Here is a 23,089-nt window from a genome sequence, read left to right as displayed (position 1 = left end):
GTACTAGGGGCATATTTTTATATTTTATAAATACTTCACTCAAAAGGATTTTTAGACATCAATATTTAAATATATCTTGAATTCTACTATGAAACTAGGAAATTCTGAAGTGGATAAATTTTGTGACTATTATGACTACTCACTAGATATTTTTTGAATTAATAGCATCTTTAAAAATATCCATTAAACTTTTGGGGGCAATGTAAAACTGATGGTGTTAATTTTGTAAGTATCTACTTAGTAACTATTCACTAAGGGCAATGTCCAGTGCATAGTGCTAGCTTGATACAGTTTGTTGTTTCAGTACTTGAATAATTGGGCATAAAGGAAAGAATGAGGAGATTTAACTGATTATCAGAAACTACGCTTTCTAGAGTTAAATAGTGAGGGTATGTGGAATCTTTACTGGAGAGGACAAATTCTTTCAATCGTTTTTATATTCACAATGAATAAGGGCACATAAATGTATTATTGAGTATAAAATATTATATGTGCATTAATATATAATATATAACATATTACATAAAATATATACTATGTAATAGAATTTATAATTTATATATCATAATTTTATATAATATGAACATATGGTGAAATAACATAAATATAAAACATAATAAATATTGAATATCTAAACCTCAAAATCTAATAAGAATATAATATCAATATAAAATATAATATAAAAGATATTTTGCAATTATTTATGTCATATTTATATCATTGTGTATAATAAATATAATGTATAATTATAAAGTATATACATATATATTTATATATAAATTTTATAAATATTATGTATTTAGTTATATAAATATCAAATATGGCTCATAAAAAAGAGATTCAACTTGCTCTCCCAGTCTTTTTCCTCTGCATTCTGATAGCCTTTGCCAGGTACCTCATCCGCGGTGTCTGCCTTTAGGTCTGCCAGTACAAGGGGGATCTTTGGCCAGAGTCCCACAGAGTTCCCATGGGTCTTCTGTTCTACCTAGCATTCAGGTTCCTTACCTATACAGGTTTTCTAATTCCTACTGCTTTTTGCTTTCTGGAGATTGGGTTGCTTCATTAAACATTTTTATCATATACTTCTTAACAATGCACAACCAATTCACAAATATAAGATATATTCTCTTGATACGTTCTCAGTAGATTTTATTGGTGTTTTCTTCTTTTTATTTTTATTTTTCTTGGATATTTTATGTATTTACATTTCAAATGTTATTCCCTTTCCCCCTTCTCCCAGCTTCTGTGAGAATGCTCTCACTCCCACCCACCCACTCCCTACCACATCAACGCCATTGCCTTCCCCTACATCGGGAAAACAAGCCATCACGGGACTAAGGGCTTTTACCCCTGTTGGTGCTGAACAATGCCATCCTTTGCTACATATGTAGATGGAGCCACGGGTCCATCCCTGTGTTCTCTGGGGATGGTGGCTTAGTCCCTGGGACTTACAAAGCTAAAGTCCAAGTGGATCAAAGACCTCTACATAAAACCAGATACACTCAAACTAATAGAAGAAAAAGTGGGGAAGAGCCTCAAACACATAGGCACAGGGGAAAATTTCCTGAACAGAACACCAATGCCTTATGCTCTAAGATCAAGAATCAACAAATAGGACTTCATAAAATTGCAAAGCTTCTGTAAGGCAAAGGATACTGTCATTAGGACAAAACCACAACTAACAGATTGGGAAAAGATCTTTACCAATCTTACATTTGATAGAGGGCTAATATCTAATATATACAAAGAACTCAAGAAATTAGACTGTAGAGAATCAAATAATCCTATTAAAAAGGGGGTACAGAGCTAAACAAAGAATTCTCAACTGAGGAATAGCAAAGGCTGAGAAGCACCTGAAGAAAAGTTCAACATCCTCAGTCATCAGGGAAATGCAAATCAAAAAAAAAAAAAAAAAAAAAAAACCAAACCTGAAATTCTACCTCACACCAGTCAGAATGACTAAGATCAAAAACTCTGGAGGGCCTCTCTTGCTCACTTGCTCTTCCCCTCTTCCCCCTTTGTCCTTTCTCTCTCCATTCCCCTCCTCCCTCCCTCCACATGCTCATGGCCGGCCTCTACTCTCTCCTCTTCTAACTCTTGTCTTGTTCTCTCATTAAACCTCTCCGATTGGGGAAAAAACTCTGGAGGGGAAACCAGAAAAGGGTATATCATATAAAATGTAAATTTAAAAAAATCCAATAAAAGAAAAAAAGAAGCAAGAATAAAAGAAAAAGAGAATGGGTCGATTCACATTCTTCTACAGGCTGACCTCTAATGGAACCAGCACCATTTGTTGAAAATGCTGTTCTTTTTCCAATTGGATAGCTTTAGCTCCTTTGTCACAGATCAAGTGACCATAGATGTGTGGGTTGGGCCTTCAATTTTATTTCATTGATCTACCTGCCTGTCTCTGGACCAATACCATACAGCTTTTATCACAATTGATCTGTAATAAAACTTGAGGTCAGGAATGGTGATTCCCCCAGAAGTTCTTTTATTGTTGAGAACAGTCTTTGCTATCCTGGGCTTTTTGCTATTGCAAATGAATTTGCAAATTGCTCTTTCTAATTCTATGAAGAATTGAGTTGGAATTTTGATGGGAACTCCATTGAATCTGTAGATTGCTTTCGGCAAGGTGGCTATTTTTACTATATTAATCCTGTCAATCTATGAGTATGGGAGAACTTTCCATCTTCTGAGATCTTCAACTTCTTTTTTCAGAGATTTGATGTTCTTGTCATACAGATCTTTCTCTTGCTTGATTAGAGCCACACAAAGGTATTTTTTATTATTTGTGATATTGTGAAGGGTGTTGGTTCCCTAATTTCTTTCTTAGCCTGTTTATCCCTTGAATAAAGGAAGACTACTGATTTGTTTGAGTTAATTCTATATCTAGCCACTTTGTTGAAGTTCTTTATCAGCTGTAGTTCTCCTCTGGTGGAATTTTTGGGGTCACTATCGTATCATCTGCAAATAGTGTTTTTTTGACTTCTTCCTTTCTAATTTGTATCCTTTGACCTCTTTTTCTTGTCTAATTGCTCTGGCTAGGACTTTGAGAACTATATTGAAGAGGTAGGGAGAGAGTGGGCAGCCTTGTTTAGTCTCTGATTTTAGTGGGATTGCTTCAAGTTTCTCTCCATTTAGTTTGATGTTGGCTACTGGTTTACTGTATATTGCTTTTACTATGTTTATTGTTATTTTCTAACCTTTAAATGAAATCTAATGAACTAGTACACAAAAATAATAGACTTGCAATACAATACCCTAATAATTATTCAATTTAGATAAGTTTTTAATATTTTCCTTATTCATAAACTAGGAACATTTAGCACCTTATAACCATTTCTGAGTTTGTAAATCAATTTCTCTACACACTACAATAATTTGTTACTTATAAGTCTTAATACAATCGTTACTATGTCCAAAGGTGATAGGGATTATCATTCTCCTAATGTTTTTTACATGGAGAGATTTAGACACCAACAACTTGGACTTTTGAATAAGTGCATAGTAAAAATGATCTCACCTTTGGAGTCTACCATCAAATTATTGTATTGTTGTCTCAAGGGGGAACAAAAATATTCACAGGAGGATATATGGAGACAAAGTTTGGAGCAGAGACTGAAGGAAAGGCCATCCAGAGACTGCCCTACCTGGGGACCCAGACCATATGCATACAGCCACCAAACCTAGACAATAGTACTGATGCCAAGAAGCTCACGCTGTCAGCAGCCTAATATAGCAGTGTCCTGAGAGACTCTGCCAGAGCCTGACAAACACAGAGGTGGATGCTTACAGCCAACCATTGAACTGAGAATGGTGTCCCCAATGTAGGAGTTAGAGAAAGGATTGAAGGAGCTGAAGGGTTTTGTAACACCATAAGAACAACAATACCAACCAAACAGAGCTCCCACGTATTAAACCACCATCCAAAGAGTACACTTGGACAAACCCATGGCTTCAGCTGCATATGTAGCAGAGAATGGCCCTGTTGGGCAGCAATGGGAGGAGAAGGCCTTGATTCTGCCAAGGCTCGACACCCCCTGTTTGGCAGAATGTCAGGGTGGGGAGGCAGAAAGGGGTGAGTGGGTGGGTGGGGGAACACTCTCATAGGAAAAGGGGGAGGTGGGATGATATAGGGGGTTTATGGATGGGGAAGTGGGAAAGGGGATAACATTTGAAATGTATATAATAAAATACCCATTAAAAAAGTCAGGAGGCTTGATTTTGTCATAGTTCTCCCGAGTGTTTTTGAGGCAAGTAGAAATGATGTGAACATATTTCAGGGAGGCTATGAATTTCCAGGGCTAGACTTAGTTGTACAAACCCAAACTATTTTGTATTCAATGTTTTATTTCACTGTAGAATTTGATAATTCTGGTATATTAGTTTTCATGTTCTTTTCTATTTAAATAGACCAATTTATGATTATTGTAATTATTTTTTAAATTAGGCCTTTCAATTGTGTCAACCAGCATTTGGTTGACACATAGGCTTCTGTAGGGTAGTTGGGAGTCCTTGGGAGGATGATTATCAAAGGGGAAAACGGCCAGTTTTCACAAGAGGGAATAACAAGTTTTCTGAAACAATTCAATAAAATAAGATGGCTGCTTCCAATAAAACTTGTCAATAAAGCCAACATTATTGTTGCTCAGAAAGCAATACCTTTCAACACTTAAAACCACACAAATGTTTGATAGAATAAAGGAAACACTGCATGTTGCTAGGCATAATTAAATGAGTATATAGCCTCATTTCCTATTCAAGGTTCTAAAATTCCACTTGTAATGTTCAGAAACAACCATTCACTCAAACTCAACACATTGGTTTTGAGACTCAGCTGTTGTTAAATATTTTGAATGTTATCCCAAAACATGACAACACTTGTTTTAGTGAGAAGCTCTTTCTTCACTAGCGTAGTATTTGACAATATTGTTGGGCAGCTAGTTCTCTTAAGGAGTTTCTCTATCATTGGTTCTTAGCCTGTAGGCCATGACCCTAAGAGGGGTCACATGTCAGATATTTTGCATAGCAGAGATTACATTCCAATTCATCAAAGTATCAAAATTATAGTTATGAAGTAGCACCAAATAATTTTATGGCTGGGATTTACCACCATATGAGGTGATGTATTAAGGTCATGGAATTAGGAAGGTTGAGAACCACTGGTTTATATTAAAGCAGCCTACAGTGAATCTTAAATTAAGGAAGAAATTATCAGTTGAGAGATATCTAAGAGAGAAATTATCAGTTGAGAGATATCTAAGAGAGAAATTATCAGTTGAGAGATATCTAAGAGAGAAATTATCAGTTGAGAGATATCTAAGAGATATCTAAGAGAGAAATTATCAGTTGAGAGATATCTAAGAGAGAAATTATCAGTTGAGAGATATCTAAGAGATATCTAAGAGAGAAATTATCAGTTGAGAGATATCTAAGAGAGAAATTATCAGTTGAGAGATATCTAGGAGCACTGAAGATGATGTGCTTGCATGAACTGGAGCTTTCTGTGATTCTTAAAAGTAAAAGTTCTGAGAATATGTGTTTTAAGAATTGTATTATTTCACATATATTATTGGTACTTTTTAAATAAAAGTAGTTTTCTTAATTGGTGTAGCCAAAGATAAGTTGCCCAGGCTCCCATAAACCTTTTAATTGTTCTCATGTAAGGAACTCTAATTAAATCCATTCATTGGGTCAAATACATACAATATGTCAAAGTGGTGGTAGGGGTTTTGTCAGGAAGAAACAGGTTTCAGTGGGAGGAGGGATTTGGGGGTTAGTATGACTTAAATTATATATCTATAGCTAGTGGCAGAGGAAGACTGCTGTATTGCTATCTCCTCTAAACTGAAGTATTCACTACTGGAGGGAGAAAGAAGGCTTAAAAGTTTTAGGAAGCAAATAAAATATAAAGCCAGTAAGTGAGTGAAACATGAGAACATCAGGAAGCTCCTGGAAGTTACAGGACCCACAAGGTCCCCTTTTTAGTTGTTATGAGCAGGAATAATTTCAGGGAGATAAGAGACTCTTGGATTGCTGAGCTGTCAACAAGTTGTGCAGAGAACATTAGGGATATAGTTTTCATAAATCATCTCCCACTCCAGGTTTGTGTGTGTGTGTGTATGTGTGTGCTGTGTGTTTTGTTTTGTTTTGGTGATGAAGCTGACTTGGAGTCATCTATATTTCTATAAGGAATTCCTACTCATATGTCTTTCAATGTCTGCAGTAAACCCACTGCTTCTCTACACTACACTTGAGCAGAATCCTTTCCTTGTTTTGTTTTTTTTTTGTTTTTTTTATTAACTTGAGTATTTCTTATATACATTTCGAGTGTTATTCCCTTTCCCGGTTTCCGGGCAAACATACCCCTCCCCCCTCCCCTTATGGGTGTTCCCCACCCAACCCTCCCCCATTGCCGCCCTCCCCCCATAGTCTACTTCACTGGGGGTTCAGTCTTAGCAGGACCCAGGGCTTCCCCTTCCACTGGTGCTCTTACTAGGATATTCATTGCTACCTATGAGGTCAGAGTCCAGGGTCAGTCCATGTATAGTCTTTAGGTAGTGGCTTAGTCCCTGGAAGCTCTGGTTGCTTGGCATTGTTGTACATATGGGGTCTCGAGCCCCTTCAAGCTCTTCCAGTTCTTTCTCTGGTTCCTTCAACGGGGGTCCTATTCTCAGTTCAGTGGTTTGCTGCTGGCATTCGCCTCTGTATTTGCTGTATTCTGGCTGTGTCTCTCAGGAGAGATCTACATCCGGCTCCTGTCGGTCTTCACTTCTTTGCTTCATCCATCTTGTCTAATTGGGTGGTTGTATATGTATGGGCCACATGTGGGGCAGGCTCTGAATGGGTGTTCCTTCAGTCTCTGTTTTAATCTTTGCCTCTCTCTTCCCTGCCAAGGGTATTCTTGTTCCCCTTTTAAAGAAGGAGTGAAGCATTCACATTTTGATCATCTGTCTTGAGTTTCATTTGTTCTAGGCGTCTAGGGTAATTCAAGCATTTGGGCTAATAGCCACTTATCAATGAGTGCATACCATGTATGTCTTTCTGTGATTGGGTTAGCTCACTCAGGATGATATTTTCCAGTTCCAACCATTTGCCTATGAATTTCATAAAGTCATTGTTTTTGATAGCTGAGTAATATTCCATTGTGTAGATGTATCACATTTTCTGTATCCATTCCTCTGTTGAAGGGCATCTGGGTTCTTTCCAGCTTCTGGCTATTATAAATAAGGCTGCGATGAACGTGTAGTGTAGAATAGTGGAGCACGTGTCTTTTTTATATGTTGGGGCATCTTTTGGGTATATGCCCAAGAGAGGTATAGCTGGATCCTCAGGCAGTTCAATGTCCAATTTTCTGAGGAACCTCCAGACTGATTTCCAGAATGGTTGTACCAGTCTGCAATCCCACCAACAATGGAGGAGTGTTCCTCTTTCTCCGCATCCTCGCCAGCATTTGCTGTCACCTGAGTTTTTGATCTTAGCCATTCTCACTGGTGTGAGGTGAAATCTCAGGGTTGTTTTGATTTGCATTTCCCTTATGACTAAAGATGTTGAACATTTCTTTAGGTGTTTCTCGGCCATTCGGCATTCCTCAGCTGTGAATTCTTTGTTTAGCTCTGAACCCCATTTTTTAATAGGGTTATTTGTCTCCCTGTGGTCTAACTCCTTGAGTTCTTTGTATATTTTGGATATACGGCCTCTATCTGTTGTAGGATTGGTAAAGATCTTTTCCCAATCTGTTGGTTGCTGTTTTGTCCTAACCACAGTGTCCTTTGCCTTACAGAAGCTTTGCAGTTTTATGAGATCCCATTTGTCGATTCTTGATCTTAGAGCATAAGCCATTGGTGTTTTGTTCAGGAAATTTTTTCCAGTGCCCATGTGTTCCAGATGCTTCCCTAGTTTTTCTTCTATTAGTTTGAGTGTGTCTGGTTTGATGTGGAGGTCCTTGATCCACTTGGACTTAAGCTTTGCACAGGGTGATAAGGATGGATCGATCTGCATTCTTCTACATGTTGACCTCCAGTTGAACCAGCACCATTTGCTGAAAATGCTATCTTTTTTCCATTGGATGGTTTTGGCTCCTTTGTCAAAAATCAAGTGACCATAGGTGTGTGGGTTCATTTCTGGGTCTTCAATTCTATTCCATTGGTCTCTCTGTCTGTCTCTGTACCAATACCATGCAGTTTTTCTCACTATTGCTCTGTAATACTGCTTGAGGTCAGGGATAGTGATTCCCCCTGAAGTCCTTTTATTGTTGAGGATAGTTTTAGCTATCCTGGGTTTTTTGTTATTCCAGATGAATTTGCAAATTGTTCTGTCTAACTCTTTGAAGAATTGGATTGGTATTTTGATGGGGATTGCATTGACTCTGTAGATCGCTTTTGGTAAAATGGCCATTTTTACTATATTAATCCTGCCAATCCATGAGCATGGGAGATCTTTCCATCTTCTGAGGTCTTCTTCAATTTCTTTCTTCAGTGTCTTGAAGTTGTTATTGTACAAATCTTTTACTTGCTTGGTTAAAGTCACACCGAGGTACTTTATATTATTTGGGTCTATTATGAAGGGTGTTGTTTCCCTAATTTCTTTCTCAGCTTGTTTCTCTTTTGTATAGAGGAAGGCTACTGATTTATTTGAGTTAATTTTATATCCAGCCACTTTGCTGAAGTTGTTTATCAGCTTTAGTAGTTCTCTGGTGGAACTTTTGGGATCACTTAAATATACTATCATATCATCTGCAAATAGTGATATTTTGACTTCTTCTTTTCTGATCTGTATCCCCTTGACCTCCTTTTTTGTCTGATTGCTCTGGCTAGAACTTCAAGAACTATATTGAATAAGTAGGGAGAGAGTGGGCAGCCTTGTCTAGTCCCTGATTTTAGTGGGATTGCTTCAAGTTTCTCTCCATTTAGTTTAATGTTAGCAACTGGTTTGCTGTATATGGCTTTTACTATGTTTAGGTATGGGCCTTGAATTCCTATTCTTTCCAGGACTTTTATCATGAAGGGGTGTTGAATTTTGTCAAATGCTTTCTCAGCATCTAATGAAATGATCATGTGGTTCTGTTCTTTCAGTTTGTTTATATAATGGATCACGTTGATAGTTTTCCGTATATTAAACCATCCCTGCGTGCCTGGGATGAAGCCTACTTGATCATGGTGGATGATTGTTTTGATGTGCTCTTGAATTCGGTTTGCCAGAATTTTATTGAGTATTTTTGCGTCGATATTCATAAGGGAAATTGGTCTGAAGTTCTCTTTCTTTGTTGTGTCTTTGTGTGGTTTAGGTATAAGAGTAATTGTGGCTTCGTAGAAGGAATTCGGTAGTGCTCCATCTGTTTCAATTTTGTGGAATAGTTTGGATAATATTGGTATGAGGTCTTCTATGAAGGTCTGACAGAATTCTGCACTAAACCCGTCTGGACCTGGGCTCTTTTTGGTTGGGAGACCTTTAATGACTGCTTCTATTTCCTTAGGAGTTATGGGGTTGTTTAACTGGTTTATCTGTTCCTGATTTAACTTCGGTACCTGGTATCTGTCTAGGAAATTGTCCACTTACTGCAGATTTTCAAGTTTTGTTGAATATAGGCTTTTATAGTAAGATCTGAAGATTTTTTTTAATTTCCTCTGAATTTGTAGTTTTCCCTTTTCATTTCTGATTTTGTTAATTTGGACACACTGTGTCCTCTCGTTAGTCTGGCTAAGGGTTTATCTATCTTGTTGATTTTCTCAAAGAACCAACTTTTGGTTCTGTTGATTGTTTCTATGGTCCTTTTTGTTTCTACTTGGTTGATTTCAGCTCTGAGTTTGATTATTTCCTGCCTTCTACTCCTCCTGGGTGTATTTGCTTCTTTTTGTTCTAGAGCTTTTAGGTGTGCTGTCAAGCTGCTGACATATGCTCTTTCCTGTTTCTTTCTGCAGGCACTCAGCACTATGAGTTTTCCTCTTAGCACAGGTTTCATTGTGTCCCATAAGTTTGGGTATGTTGTACCTTCATTTTCATTAAATTCTAAAAAGTCTTTAATTTCTTTCTTTATTTCTTCCTTGACCAGGTTATCATTGAGTAGAGCATTGTTCAATTTCCACGTATATGTGGGCATTCTTCCCTTATTGTTATTGAAGACCAGTTTTAGGCCGTGGTGGTCTGATAGCACACATGGGATTATTTCTATCTTTCTGTACCTGTTGAGGCCCATTTCTTGACCAATTATATGGTCAATTTTGGAGAAAGTACCATGAGGAACTGAGAAGAAGGTATATCCTTTTGCTTTAGGATAGAATGTTCTAGAAATATCTGTTAAGTCCATTTGGCTCATGACTTCTCTTAGTCTGTCTACGTCTCTGTTTAATTTCTGTTTCCATGATCTGTCCATTGATGAGAGTGTGGTGTTGATATCTCCTACTATTATTGTGTGAGGTGCAATGTGTGTTTTGAGCTTTAGTAAGGTTTCTTTTACGTATGTCAGTACCCTTGTATTTGGGGCATAGATATTTAGGATTGAGAGTTCATCTTGGTGGATTTTTCCTTTGATGAATATGAAGTGTCCTTCCTTATCTTTTTTGATGACTTTTAGTTGGAAACTAATTTTATTTGATATTAGAATGTCTACTCCAGCTTGCTTCTACCGACCATTTGCTTGGAAAGTTGTTTTCCAGCCTTTCACTCTGAGGTAGTGTCTGTCTTTGTCTCTGAGGTGTGTTTCCTGTAGGCAGCAGAATGCAGGGTCCTTGTTGCGTATCCAGTTTGTTAATCTATGTCTTTTTATTGGGGAGTTGAGGCCATTGATGTTGAGAGATATTAAGGAATAGTGATTATTGCTTCCTGTTATATTCATATTTGGATGTGAGGTTATGTTTGTGTGCTTTTCTTCTCTTTGTTTTGTTGCCAAGACGATTAGTTTCTTGCTTCTTCTAGGGTATAGCTTGCCTCCTTATGTTGGGCTTTACCATTTATTATCCTTTGTAGTGCTGGATTTGTAGAAAGATATTGTGCAAATTTGGTTTTGTCATGGAATATCTTGGTTTCTCTATCTATGTTAATTGAGAGTTTTGCAGGATACAGTAACCTGGGCTGGCATTTGTGTTCTCTTAGGGTCTGTATGACATCAGTCCAGGATCTTCTGGCCTTCATAGTTTCTAGGGAAAAGTCTGGTGTGATTCTGATAGGTCTGCCTTTATATGTTACTTGACCTTTTTCCCTTACTGCTTTTAATATTCTTTCTTTATTTTGTGCGTTTGGTGTTTTGACTATTATGTGACGGGAGGTGTTTCTTTTCTGATCCAATCTATTTGGAGTTCTGTAGGCTTCTTGTATGCCTATGGGTATCCCTTTTTTTAGGTTAGGGAAGTTTTCTTCTATGATTTTGTTGAAGATATTTACTGGTCCTTTGAGCTGTTAGTCTTCACTCTTTTCTATATCTATTATCCTTAGGTTTGATCTTCTCATTGAGTCCTGGATTTCCTGTATGTTTTGTACCAGTAGTTTTTTCCGCTTTACATTATCTTTGACAGTTGAGTCAATGATTTCTATGGAATCTTCTGCTCCTGAGATTCTCTCTTCCATCTCTTGTATTCTGTTGGTAAAGCTTGTATCTACAGCTCCTTGTCTCTTCTTTTGCTTTTCTATATCCAGGGTTGTTTCCATGTGTTCTTTCTTGATTGCTTCTATTTCCATTTTTAATTCCTTCAACTGTTTGATTGTGTTTTCCTGGAATTCTTTCAGGAATTTTTGTGTCTCCTCTCTATGGGCTTCTACTTGTTTATTTATGTTTTCCTGAAATTCTTTCAGGCATTTTTGCGATTCCTCTCTGTAGGCTTCTACTTGTTTATTAATGTTTTCCTGTGTTTCTCTAAGGGAGTTCTTCACGTCTTTCTTGAAGTCCTCCAGCATCATGATCAAATATGATTTTGAAACTAGATCTTGCTTTTCTGGTGTGTTTGGATATTCCATGTTTGTTTTGATGGGAGAATTGGGCTCCGATGGTGCCATGTAGTCTTGGTTTCTGTTGCTTGGGTTCCTGTGCTTGCCTCTCGCCATCAGATTATCTCTAGTGTTACTTTGTTCTGCTATTTCTGACAGTGGCTATACTGTCCTATAAGCCTGTGTGTCAGGAGTGCTGTAGACCTGTTTTCCTGTTTTCTTTCAGCCAGTTATGGGGACAGAGTGTTCTGCTTTCGGGCGTGTAGTTTTTCCTCTCTACTGGTCTTCAGCTGTTCCTGTGGGCCTGTGTCTTGAGTTCACCAGGCAGGTCACTTGCAGCAGAAAAGTTGGTCTTACCTGTGGTCCCGGGCTCAAGTTAGCTCGCGGGGTGCTGCCCACGAGCTCTCTGCGGCGGCAGCAACCAGGAAGATCTGCACCGCCGTTTCCGGGAGCTTCAGTGCACCAGGGTTCCAGATGGCGTTTGGTGTTTTCCTCTGGCGTCTGAGATGTGTGCAGAGTGCAGTCTCTTCTGGTTTCCCAGGCGTGTCTGCCTCTCTGAAGGTTTAGCTCTCCCTCCCATGGGATTTGGGTGCAGAGAACTGTTTCCTTTCCTTGGTTTCTCATCAGGACCTCTTCTGGGTATATATAGGCATTCGTTAATATCTACTCAAGAAAAAAAATCACTAATGCCACTTTTCTGCTTTCAATTGTGTTTTTGTGTATGTATCCTAGCTTGCTTCTATGTGAGAAAAACTTTTATTTATCTTTTTGTGCTTGGCTTATTTTGTTCAGCATGTTGACATTTTAACATTTTTTCCCTTATAGAAAATACAAGAGACAAGCAGAAGCCACATTTCCTGTCTTTCAGCCCAGATCTGATATTAATTTAACACAGAGCATAGTTTCAAGCTGCAGCAACGAGACATGAAATCTGTAGGCTCCTGCCATTCTGATTTAAGGATTTCATTCCTCTTACTCTCTGGTGTCTTCCCTGCTTGCTAATCATTATCACATGGTTGAGATGGATGCTTCTAGGGCTTTATCTAGTTCGATAATGTTTCTCAATCAGGGTTGACTTTGGATTATTTGGGACTGATTTTAGAGTCTCGTGCACGCATGGTGGGCAAGCATTGCAGTATTAAGGCACACGACTAGGCGTAACTTGACCTTTTGTTTTGAGACAAGGCCTCACTAAGCTATCCAAGATGGGCAGGACTTGTTCTATGGCTTATGTAGATCTTAAATTTTTAATTCTTTTATTCTGCCTCATGAGCAGCTGGATCACAGGTTTATGCCCAGGCACAGCTTGAGGAAATTTTTGCTGGCCACATTTTTGAAGTGAGTGGTTTGTACCCAGAGCTAAGAATTATGCTAAACTCTAAATATTGTAGGTGGGTCTGATAAGTATATAGACTTACCCTGTTCCAAGTGCCAGCAGGAGGGAGATAGAAGGCCCTTACTCTAGAGACACAGTTTAGAATTACTGTAATGGTGCGGGCATAGCTGTGGTCATCCAAACAGACAGATATTCACCAGTTTGAAGCGATCGTTCTGTATTGATTGATTTGCCTGGGGCATGTGGTAATGCTGCTATACAGTGGGCTTTTCTATAGAGGTCAGCCTCTGCCACAGTATATTGTAGAAGTTGCTTTGGGAGGTAATGATACACAACGAGTTATGAAAGCATTTTCCATAAAATTCTAACAAGATTTCACACATTGTAATTGAGGGATAAGAGGGTGACAATATTGCTTTCCAGAAGTAAAAGAATATTCCCTACTTATTAAATTAGCTTCTTTTGTAGGGAGAGTGATGATGGTGACTGTCACTGTCCATCCTGCACTGTAAATTTAAGCTTCATTGAACTATGAAGAAGAGGGAAATTATAGTATATCTATTTTCTTTTTCATTCCACTTGATCAAACACACATCTAAAGACTGTAAATTGTATTAGCAATGACAAGCTATCAGGAACAATTCTTCAGAGGTTATTTATCAGATTTGCAAAAGATGGGGCAGTCTTGAAAATTCTTCCCAGTTTACTTATTTTTTTCAGCTACACATATTTCACATTTTTTTCAGCCTTTCTAAAATGTTCACCTTACAGTGCTCCATGCTCACAGAATCAGTAACCCAGGTAGGATCCATGGTGTAATTATGTGAAACCCAAGTGATCTGCAGATAAAGAAAATGTTGTCAGTGGATCTTCCAGTCAGTACATTGGTTATCTATCAGGCAAGCACATGGTATATGATTGGGGGGTAACTAACATTTTCTGCACCTAGTGGGTGGAACTCACACTCACCATGAAAGGAAGGTCAAACTCTCAGTTTGCCCTTTGGTAGATTCTTCACAGATAATAATCCATACCAACTCATGAGTTTCTCTATCATGCAACTAGGATGTTGGAAGCACTCGGGTTCTTGAGATCAGGAGATGCAAATTACACAATAGACTCCTTTCTCCAGATAGCCCTGCATTAGAGAATTGCAAGCTCCTTCCTTTCACTGGATCTCCTTTGAGGTTAACTTCATTAAAATCCCTCTCTGGTGTATCCCACTACACCTAGGCTCTTCGAACCTGGGCCAAGTCCACACTGCAGCACACACATCACCCTTCTCCTCTTCATAAACAAACATTTACCTAGGAAAGGTAAAGGGACAAAGAGAGGCAGCTTCCCCTAACAGCGGCTTCCAAGGCTGTGCCTTTCTAGAAAAATCTGTAATAAGAGAACACTCTAAATACTACAGTGGTAAACTGTAGCTCCTGAATGTGTGCAAACTTATTTCTCTGCCAAGGACTACCACTAACTAAACTTCCGAAATGCCGCTTAGTTTACGAGTAGACACACCTTGGCATTTTGCCAGTGATGGAGGACAGACAGTTGCATGCCATTGGACATAAGCTTGGTGGAGAGATACCCGATCAGATTTAGATCAAAGCTCCTGAGAGTGGACTAACTATTGTTATTCAGGGAGCAGTTAGGGCTTATATTGGTGTAAACGTCACTATTGATCTTTATGCATTAGCAGAAGCAGGTAAGTGTTTCTCTACCTTAGCAAAGAGCGTGGGTCTCTCTATCCCTGAAAAGCCCTGCGACTCAGTTATATCTGCTATGGCAAGGTCCGAACAGCATCAGTGACCAAGAACCCCACACCAGCAGGCAGTGAGCTAAAGAAGTACTGTCCACATGCAGGAGTTGAAAGAGTCTTTCCATAAACGACCACTTGCCTTTATCAGGAAGCAATCGAGGGCAAAAGGCGGCTTGCTTTCGGGCTTGCACCTCCTTCCTGTCATTCACATGTAATGGGTTGTTGCCTCATAGCCTCTCTCTCTCCTGCTCTGTACAGTTTGGGCAGACTGACACGTGAGGAATCAACATTGTTTAAAATGGTGTTGAAGAACCAAGGAGTAAAATTAGTAATCCACAAGGGTGGGAGAAAACATCCAGCACGTATCCTGTCAAGCTTTTCTAATATTTGATTTTGATGAACTATCATACTTTCTCTGGTAAAAACTCAGCACTGAAACTTGCTCTGACTGCTTAGTTGCCCAAGGCTTCTGTCTAATTATAAATACTGAACTATCCTGCAGTATGCACACTGGTACTCAGAGCCAAAGCTGGTGAAAAAGGCCAGTAATTAGTTTCCTAAATAACATGAGAAATTACAAATTTAAAAGTACATAAAACTGACCCAGGTTTATTTTTGTAACTAAAGCTTTTATAGAAGTTCATGATTTTAACTTTTGAAATACGCATCTGTTCTGTTGTGATTTCCTTTTTTTTAAAAAAATTACAGTACAGTTTTTTTTTCTTTTTCCTTTTTTTTCTCCTCCACATAATATTTTTATTGATTCTCTGGGAGTTTCATATCACGCACTCAATCACAACCCCTTCCCAGTCTTCCCATCCCTTCTAGTCCAATCTCTACCCTTCTCATCTCCTCCCCATTAGGAAAATGTAAAAAATAAAAATAAGGGGGAAGAAAAAGTCTGCTTTGTGTTATCTATATAGTCACAGGAGCACGGTCAAATTCTCAGGGGCCCGCCCTTTAAGTAAACCTGAGTCCTTTCCCTACCACGTATCCACCATCAATCGTGGGGAGCTACACTTCAGCATCACTGGCACAGTTGTTTTGGAAAATTCTCTTTAGTGACTTCCTGTCTAGCCTGTTTTGGCTGGTGGGGATTGGGATCGTCAAGACGCCTTCCACGTCCCTCCCTCTTAACCATGTATCTGCAATCATCTATATCAGAGCAACACTATGTCTTGCTCTCCCCAGTCAGAGCGTAAACCACGGGCCTCCACGTGGTTTCTGAGAATTAGACAGACCACAGACACAGACAAGGCCATCAGAGATTGCCCGGAACGTAGAGTTCACCATAGCCTCAGGAGGTGCCGCAGTCTATCGACATCAATCTGGCTTCAAGCTGTAGCACATCCACGCAATGACTGTGGAGTCCAGAAGATGATGTTGGAGTCTCTGGGACTGGAGATACAGATGGTTGTGAGCCACCATGCGGGTTTCATAACCCAAGCCTGGGATTGGCATGAAAGAGTAGGCAGGGTTCTTAACTGCTGGGCCATTTAGTCAGCTCCAAGTTTCTTGTTTCTTTTTTTTATTTTTTTAAAAGATTTATTTATTCATTTATTATATATAAGTACACTGTAGCTGTCTTCAGATACACTGGAAGAGGGAATCGGATCTCTTTACAGATGGTTGTGAGCCACCATGTGGTTGCTGGGAATTAAACTCAGGACCTCTGGAAGAGCAGTCGGGTGCTCTTAACCACTGAGCCATCTCTCCAGCCCCAAGTTTCTTATTTCTTATCACTTAGTTTTATAATCAAGTAACATATTCAGAGTGATATAAAACAACTGAGACCATCTATTTCAAATTTCTTCTGGATTTGTGGTGTCGAAGGAGCCCAAATGTCAGCAGCTACCCAGATGTTTTTCATCTGTTCCAATTTCCTATACTACCCTGCGGATTGATGTCTATATGCAGGTGAGAGCAGGTATAGGATAAGGCAAAGCCTGTGATTGGGCAGTGAAAAAGAAAGGCGGGGCCCAGTGTTTGAAAGGCGGGAGAGAGAGAGGGGAAAAGGAGAAGAGGAGATAGAGGAAGGAGAAGGATGAACCAGCCCAGTGGGGCTTTAATAGCCACAGGTAGCTATCAATATCTTATAAGGGATGGATTATTACAGGACAATTTGTCTTATCTAGCTAGGCAGTTTATATCAATATCAATTGGCTCTGAGTTTATTGTGTGGCTGTTTTGTGGAAGGAAAATTTACTGATATAAATCTGATTGATAAATTATAAGTTTCAAGAGTTTTGATTTTGACGGGTTACTGGGAATTGTGACAGCTACCCGAGAGATGGGGCTGGTGTGGCAGCGACCCACCGAGGAAACTTAGCGAGCCGGGTGGAGAGGTTTTGAGAGCTCTGAGCCAGAGAGTCTGCCGAGTCTGGCTGGTCGAATGAGACCACTGGCACCATGGGCGCTAGCGTGAGATAGTGTTCCATTTATTTAATATTTACTGCTGCACTACCCTGCCACCAATTTTGCTTCATCCATCATAGACATGAATAGATAACACCAGGCCCCTAAATGTTCTGTCTTCCTAACTCAAAATGTTTCTACACGTGGTCAGTGATATGGTGTTTTTTTTTTTTTTATAAGAAAAGTAAACCTCTGGTTTGCACCATTTCCCAATTCCCATTGCAAAGCTATTGACTTCAGCCAACACAGTGAAGTCTCTCAAAGCAGCGTTGGCACAGAAAAGCGATACTAATCCATTCCCACTTCTCAAACAGTTCTTAGCTTTTGCTACTCTCATGAGGCTATTTGACATGGACAATCTCTGGGTCTGAATCTTCTCTGCTACAGTTAAACATTCCCGCCCTCATACATCAATTGCTTCCTTCTGGGAGGATTTTTCTAGCATCATTCCCTGGTTGTAATACCTGTCAAACCTTTTTTTTTTTTTATTTCCCATCCCCCTTCTTTTATGAGGGTGTTTCCCCTCCACATCTATCCCCTTCCCACATTCCTACCCTGATAGTCCCATAAACTGGGGAGTCCAGCCTTGGCAGAACCAAGGGCTTCTCCTCCCATTGGTGCCCCAACAAGGACATCCTCTGCTACATATACAGCTGGAGCCATGGGTCTGTCCATGTGTACTATTTGTGTAGTGGTTTAGTCTCTGGGAGCTCTGGTAGGTTGGTATTGTTCTTATGGGGTTGCAAGCCCCCTCAGCTCCTTCAGTCCTTTCTCTCACTCCTCCAATGGGGTTGCTGTTCTCAGTTCAATGGTTTGCTGCTAGTATTCAAACCTTTAAGATACAAGGGAAACCTTTTTTATGGAACCGAGGTGGTCAGCTTTGTCAAGGCGAAGCAGAACAACATCTCCTCGGCCACCAGGTCAGAAGCTCACTGCAATGGACAACAAAATCAAACTTTGTGCTTTTTTTTTCTTTTTTGGGATAAAGAGGGGTTATATTTCAAGACAGGGTTTCTCTGTGTATCTGTGGGTATCCTGGAACTCGCTTTGTAGGGCAAGTTGTCCTTGTGTCACAGAGATCCACCTGCCACTTCCTCCAGAGTGCTGGCATTCAAGGTGTGTGCATTATCTCCTAGCAACATTCTGTGTCTTCTATAAGCAGTGCATGGTCACAGAAGTTGCTGCTGATGCTCTGGGTGGAGAGTGGTAGAGCTCTGATGTCTGAATCAGTGATGAGAACAACAGATAAAGTTTTTGCGAGAAGCAATGTGTCTTGACCCATGGCAGAGTGGGTCGTCTGTTGAGTAAGGAGAATTCTTGTCATAGACCAAGGAGAACTAGAGAAAGGGCAGGTCTGTTTGGGTATGGATTGTGAATACCAAGCTGAATGTTTTAAATTTGGTTGTTTTAAATAAGGCTATTCCTGAATGGACAAATACTAGATCCCAAAGAGCTAGCTGAATCTGCATACTTTTCAAGCTTTCTAAAGATGATATTTGCCAATATGTTGTCAGAAAACTCTTAGATGAAGTAGGTGAAAAGTCCGGGGCCAAAGCAGCAAAGATATAATGTCTGTTACTCCACACGTCCTATAAAATAAATGACAACACATTTCTTTGAAGAAAAAAATGCATGAAAAAAGGATGAAGTTGCAGAAGATACTAATATTTTGGCCAAGAGAATAAATTAAGCCAAAAAAGGAGAAAGAAATCAGGAACAGATTGTCAAGAGATGTAGGCTGAACTTACTGATATCTTCTACTTCTGTGCCTGAAGTCTCAGTCTAATAAAAAGATAATAAAAAGAATAAGAACCAATAGGGTCTGGAGAGATGGCTAACTGATCAACACCACTTGTTCTTGCAGATGATTTGGGTTCAGTCCCTAGAAAACAATTGGATGTTTACAATCATCTCTAACTCCAGCTGCAGAAGATCTAATATCCTCCTCTGATCTCCTTGGGTGCTAAGCACACATATTGTGCACACTCATACATGCTGGCAAGGTACTCACACACATAAAATAGGAAATGATTAAACCTTGAATTCAATGGGACCTAGCAAGAGAGTTTAGTTTGGGTTAAATATGAACAAAGTGCATTACATACCATATAATACTGCTTAATTTTCTTTAAGTAAAAGGAAATGGATCACAAGGGATCATAGGTCTTAAAAGTGGGTGCCTGGCTACACGCCCTGAAGTTGACAATGTGTTTCTGGTTCTGTCTATGACACTCTGACTTAATCACTCAAAACTGACTAAGATAGAACTACCCTAGGCTGGAGGGTCCAGTTGCCCTAGACTGAGCCACTCTGTCTTACTGCAATTCAAAAGATTTCAAACTAAGCTACTCACCACATTTTAAATACCTTACAGGTATTTCTAAGGATGGGTACAAACTCAATATGACTCCTCCTACTCCACACTGGATACATTACTATTTCTCAGTTTTGCCTATCCCAAGGAATGGTACTACCCTCCACCCAGTTGAGGCACCATGTCTCTCATGTCTCTCTTTGTCTCTTTTTGAGTTTATCTCTTCCCATTTCTTTTTTCTTTTCTTTCTTTCTTTTTTTTTTTGCATCAGTAATTCTACCTTTCACATGTAACCCTTTTCATAACAAATGGATGCTCTCTTGATTTTCTGAGTAGTGGCCTTTCAGGTGGTCTGCTCATGGCTTTCAGTTTTTAGCATGCTCTAAGGCAGCATAGAGAACGAAGGACTTATTTGAGCTTGCAGATCCCAAGGGAGAGTACATAATGATGGGAGGGGCATAAGCAGGAAGCCCGAGCAGAAAAGCTCGGAGGTCATAGCTCTCGCCACACATCTGAAGCTGAGAGAGTAAGCAAGAAGTGGGGGGTGAGAGTATGTATTTTTAGACCCCTCCCCTAAGTGATGTAAGTCCCCACAGTAGCATCTTGTCCTAAAAGTTCCATCATCTTCCCCAACAGCACCACTAACTAGGGATCAAATATTTCAATCCATGGCTTGATAGGGAACACATCTCATTTTGACTATCACACTGTTCCTTTCCAAAATTTAGGTACTATATCTATAAAGGACATTCCAAAATTGAGCATTTATTAAGGGAACGTGGTCAAACTTGGTACAGATTATACAGTATAATCAGTTTTCCCTTTGCTGTACCAACAATAAGCTCTGGATGGCTAATCCGGGATAAGTCACAACTTTCAAATATGCCAGCTCAATGCCTGACTGCCTTGCCATTATTCTCATTTTTGATGCTTTTTTCTTTCCAATTACATGCTTGAAGCACAAGACACTGAAGTACAATTCTTCTTCTTTAATAGCATAGTGGCTTCAAATTAGGTTCCTTAGAGTTTTAACTGAAATTCATATAGAAGTGGATGGAAAAAGCAAATAGTTTGCTAGAAAAATCAAGTTTATGAAGAATAATTTTATACTGGAAAGAGTCAGACTGAAAAATTTGAACAATAGGTTTTGTGATTTCATTTTTTTGTGGCTACTTTGCCTACTCCTATTTTTCCTTGTTATCTTCATGAGTCTATGCAATGAGATCCAAATATTGAGAGTTATGAGCAACACATAAAAATGACTATTTTCTCCAAAGGCAAACTAAGCTGTACCAGAACTTGGGTTAGGTGGGAGTGCACAAAATGGCGAACGTTTGCTCAAAAGTACAAATATTAAGTATGTATTTTTTTAAAAAAAATATCTCCACCAGTGTAGAAATCCTAACATTTTACAGGCATATTTATGTAGTAGGTATTAGAAGGGACACAGGACAATAATATTATTATCTTCATTTACTAGGCTTCCACATAACTAAGCTGACAATCAAACACTCTGGATCATCAGGAGGAGAGGAACTCTAGCATACTCTAGCATAGCTGTTCTCAACCTTCCTAATGCTGTCCTGATGTCCAAACCATTACATTATTTCATTGCTATTTCATAAGTGCAATTTTGCTATGCTATAAATCACATATACACATATTTTACAACACACACACATACACACACACACAGACACACACACAGACACACACACACACACATACACACACACACACACACACACACACACAACAGCATATCTGATATGTGACCCTGAAGGTGTCATGGACAATGGTGGTTGAAAACCACCCCTGTAGCAGTGTCTAAACTGACTCTTGAATTTGCATAAATGAAAATATTTGTGGTGAGTGAAGTTGCATATTTATGTATCTGGGCATCTCATCAGTTTGTTGACATTTGATCAAACAATTTTAAAAGTCTTTTGGAGAGATTACCTCACAGCCCTTCACCCTTCATTGTCAATTTTCACAAATACCCAACAGTATAAAATCAGTTCTAATAACAGCTTTGACAGAATTTAATAAGGCACACAAGAAAACTTGTAATTTGCACAGGCTAATTTACACATATGTAAAAGCTGAAAAGTGGATTTGAAAGATGTTATTTCCATCTGTACCATTCAGAGGGAAAAATGAGGAAAATAATTTACCAATCGTTAATAAACAATTCTAAACAGATTTTCATCTTCTCATCTCACAAGTTTTCCTTGCCCAAAATGAAATAAAAGCTTTCTTTTAGGAATGGTGGTTCATTTCTACGTGTTCCTATCATTTCTGTGTGTGCATCATGCTAACTTTTAGGATTCTGGGTAAGGAACTGAGAACAGTAAGCCATATTTGGCCAAAAGCATGGATTTTTTCTTCAGGCATTTTTCTTCTGAGCGCTTCAGGGCACGCCTTTCCCTTGAGGTAGCTGCTGGGTTTCTGAGGTGTATTATGGAATTCCAATACGTACTCATCTGTGCTTGACTAGAATTTGGTTAATATTCTAGTTTACTAAACTAAGGTGTTATCATTCTTAATCTTACTTGTGTTAAGATTCATCTTAAAAACATTTGTAGTCAATAATTTTCACCGAATGAGATTTGTAAGTCTTCTTGAATATAATACTTTTCCTCTCTTAGGATTAACCAGATTTGAAAGGATATTAGTAAGAATCTCTTTTTAAGTGTAGTTCCCAATTTACATGACAGAATACTGTTTGGAACAATATTCATCAATTCCCCTCCTTCTCTTTACTGATGCCATTTGGTGATTAATTTTCCCACAGGGGCCTTCTCTGTGCTCTCAGAGCAATTAGAGAAGAACAGTCATTACACATTACTGATCTAGTGGATAGTGTCTCCACTGGAGGGAATATGGAAGAGGGTATTGTTAGAGAACCGAAAAGTCGAAAGAGGACAGTGGAAAGTTAAAGAGAAAAAGCAAACAGACGTGTTGGTATGTTAGAATAAAACTGTGGCTGTAGATACACAGGACTTTTGTGCACCCCCTCCCCCCAGTCATTCATTCTGGGGCTGGGAGGAGTGACAGACACTCATGGGGAAGAGTCTCAGAATGCAGCCTTAATAGCTGTAGAGCCTGTCAATGGAGCAGAAGTGGCTACAAACCCTGTGGTTTGTTCTATGTCCCTTCAATGAGGCTTGGAGTTGCTACCATCGTTACTGAATATATTCTAAGTCCCAAATACAGGACAGACATTACAAGTATTATTTCATCCTCACCACAATCCTAGATTCCATATAATGATTAATATTTTTAATGGAAGGATAGACAGACACACAGAAATTAAGATGCCCAAGATCGCACTGTGAGTAGTAGG

General features: G+C 39.2%; 1 protein-coding gene across 3 annotated transcripts in view; it reads right to left on the bottom strand.

Annotated features, from left to right (window-relative positions):
• The window catches only part of B3galt1 (Beta-1,3-galactosyltransferase 1), a 582,026-nt gene that overhangs the window by 213,322 nt on the left and 345,615 nt on the right, over positions 1-23,089 (bottom strand). The window contains 1 exon segment of one of the 3 annotated variants that reach the window (NR_197780.1): positions 14,023-14,097. The gene's annotated coding sequence lies outside the window, so the exon portion shown is untranslated. 3 annotated transcript variants of the gene reach the window in all.

Source organism: Rattus norvegicus, chromosome 3 (assembly GCF_021556685.1).
Source record: "Rattus norvegicus strain SHRSP/BbbUtx chromosome 3, alternate assembly SHRSP_T2T, whole genome shotgun sequence".
NCBI classification, from domain to species: Eukaryota; Metazoa; Chordata; class Mammalia; order Rodentia; family Muridae; genus Rattus; species Rattus norvegicus.
The sequence above is the reverse complement of the archived record's forward strand: the minus strand, read 5'-3'. Positions and strand labels throughout refer to the sequence as shown.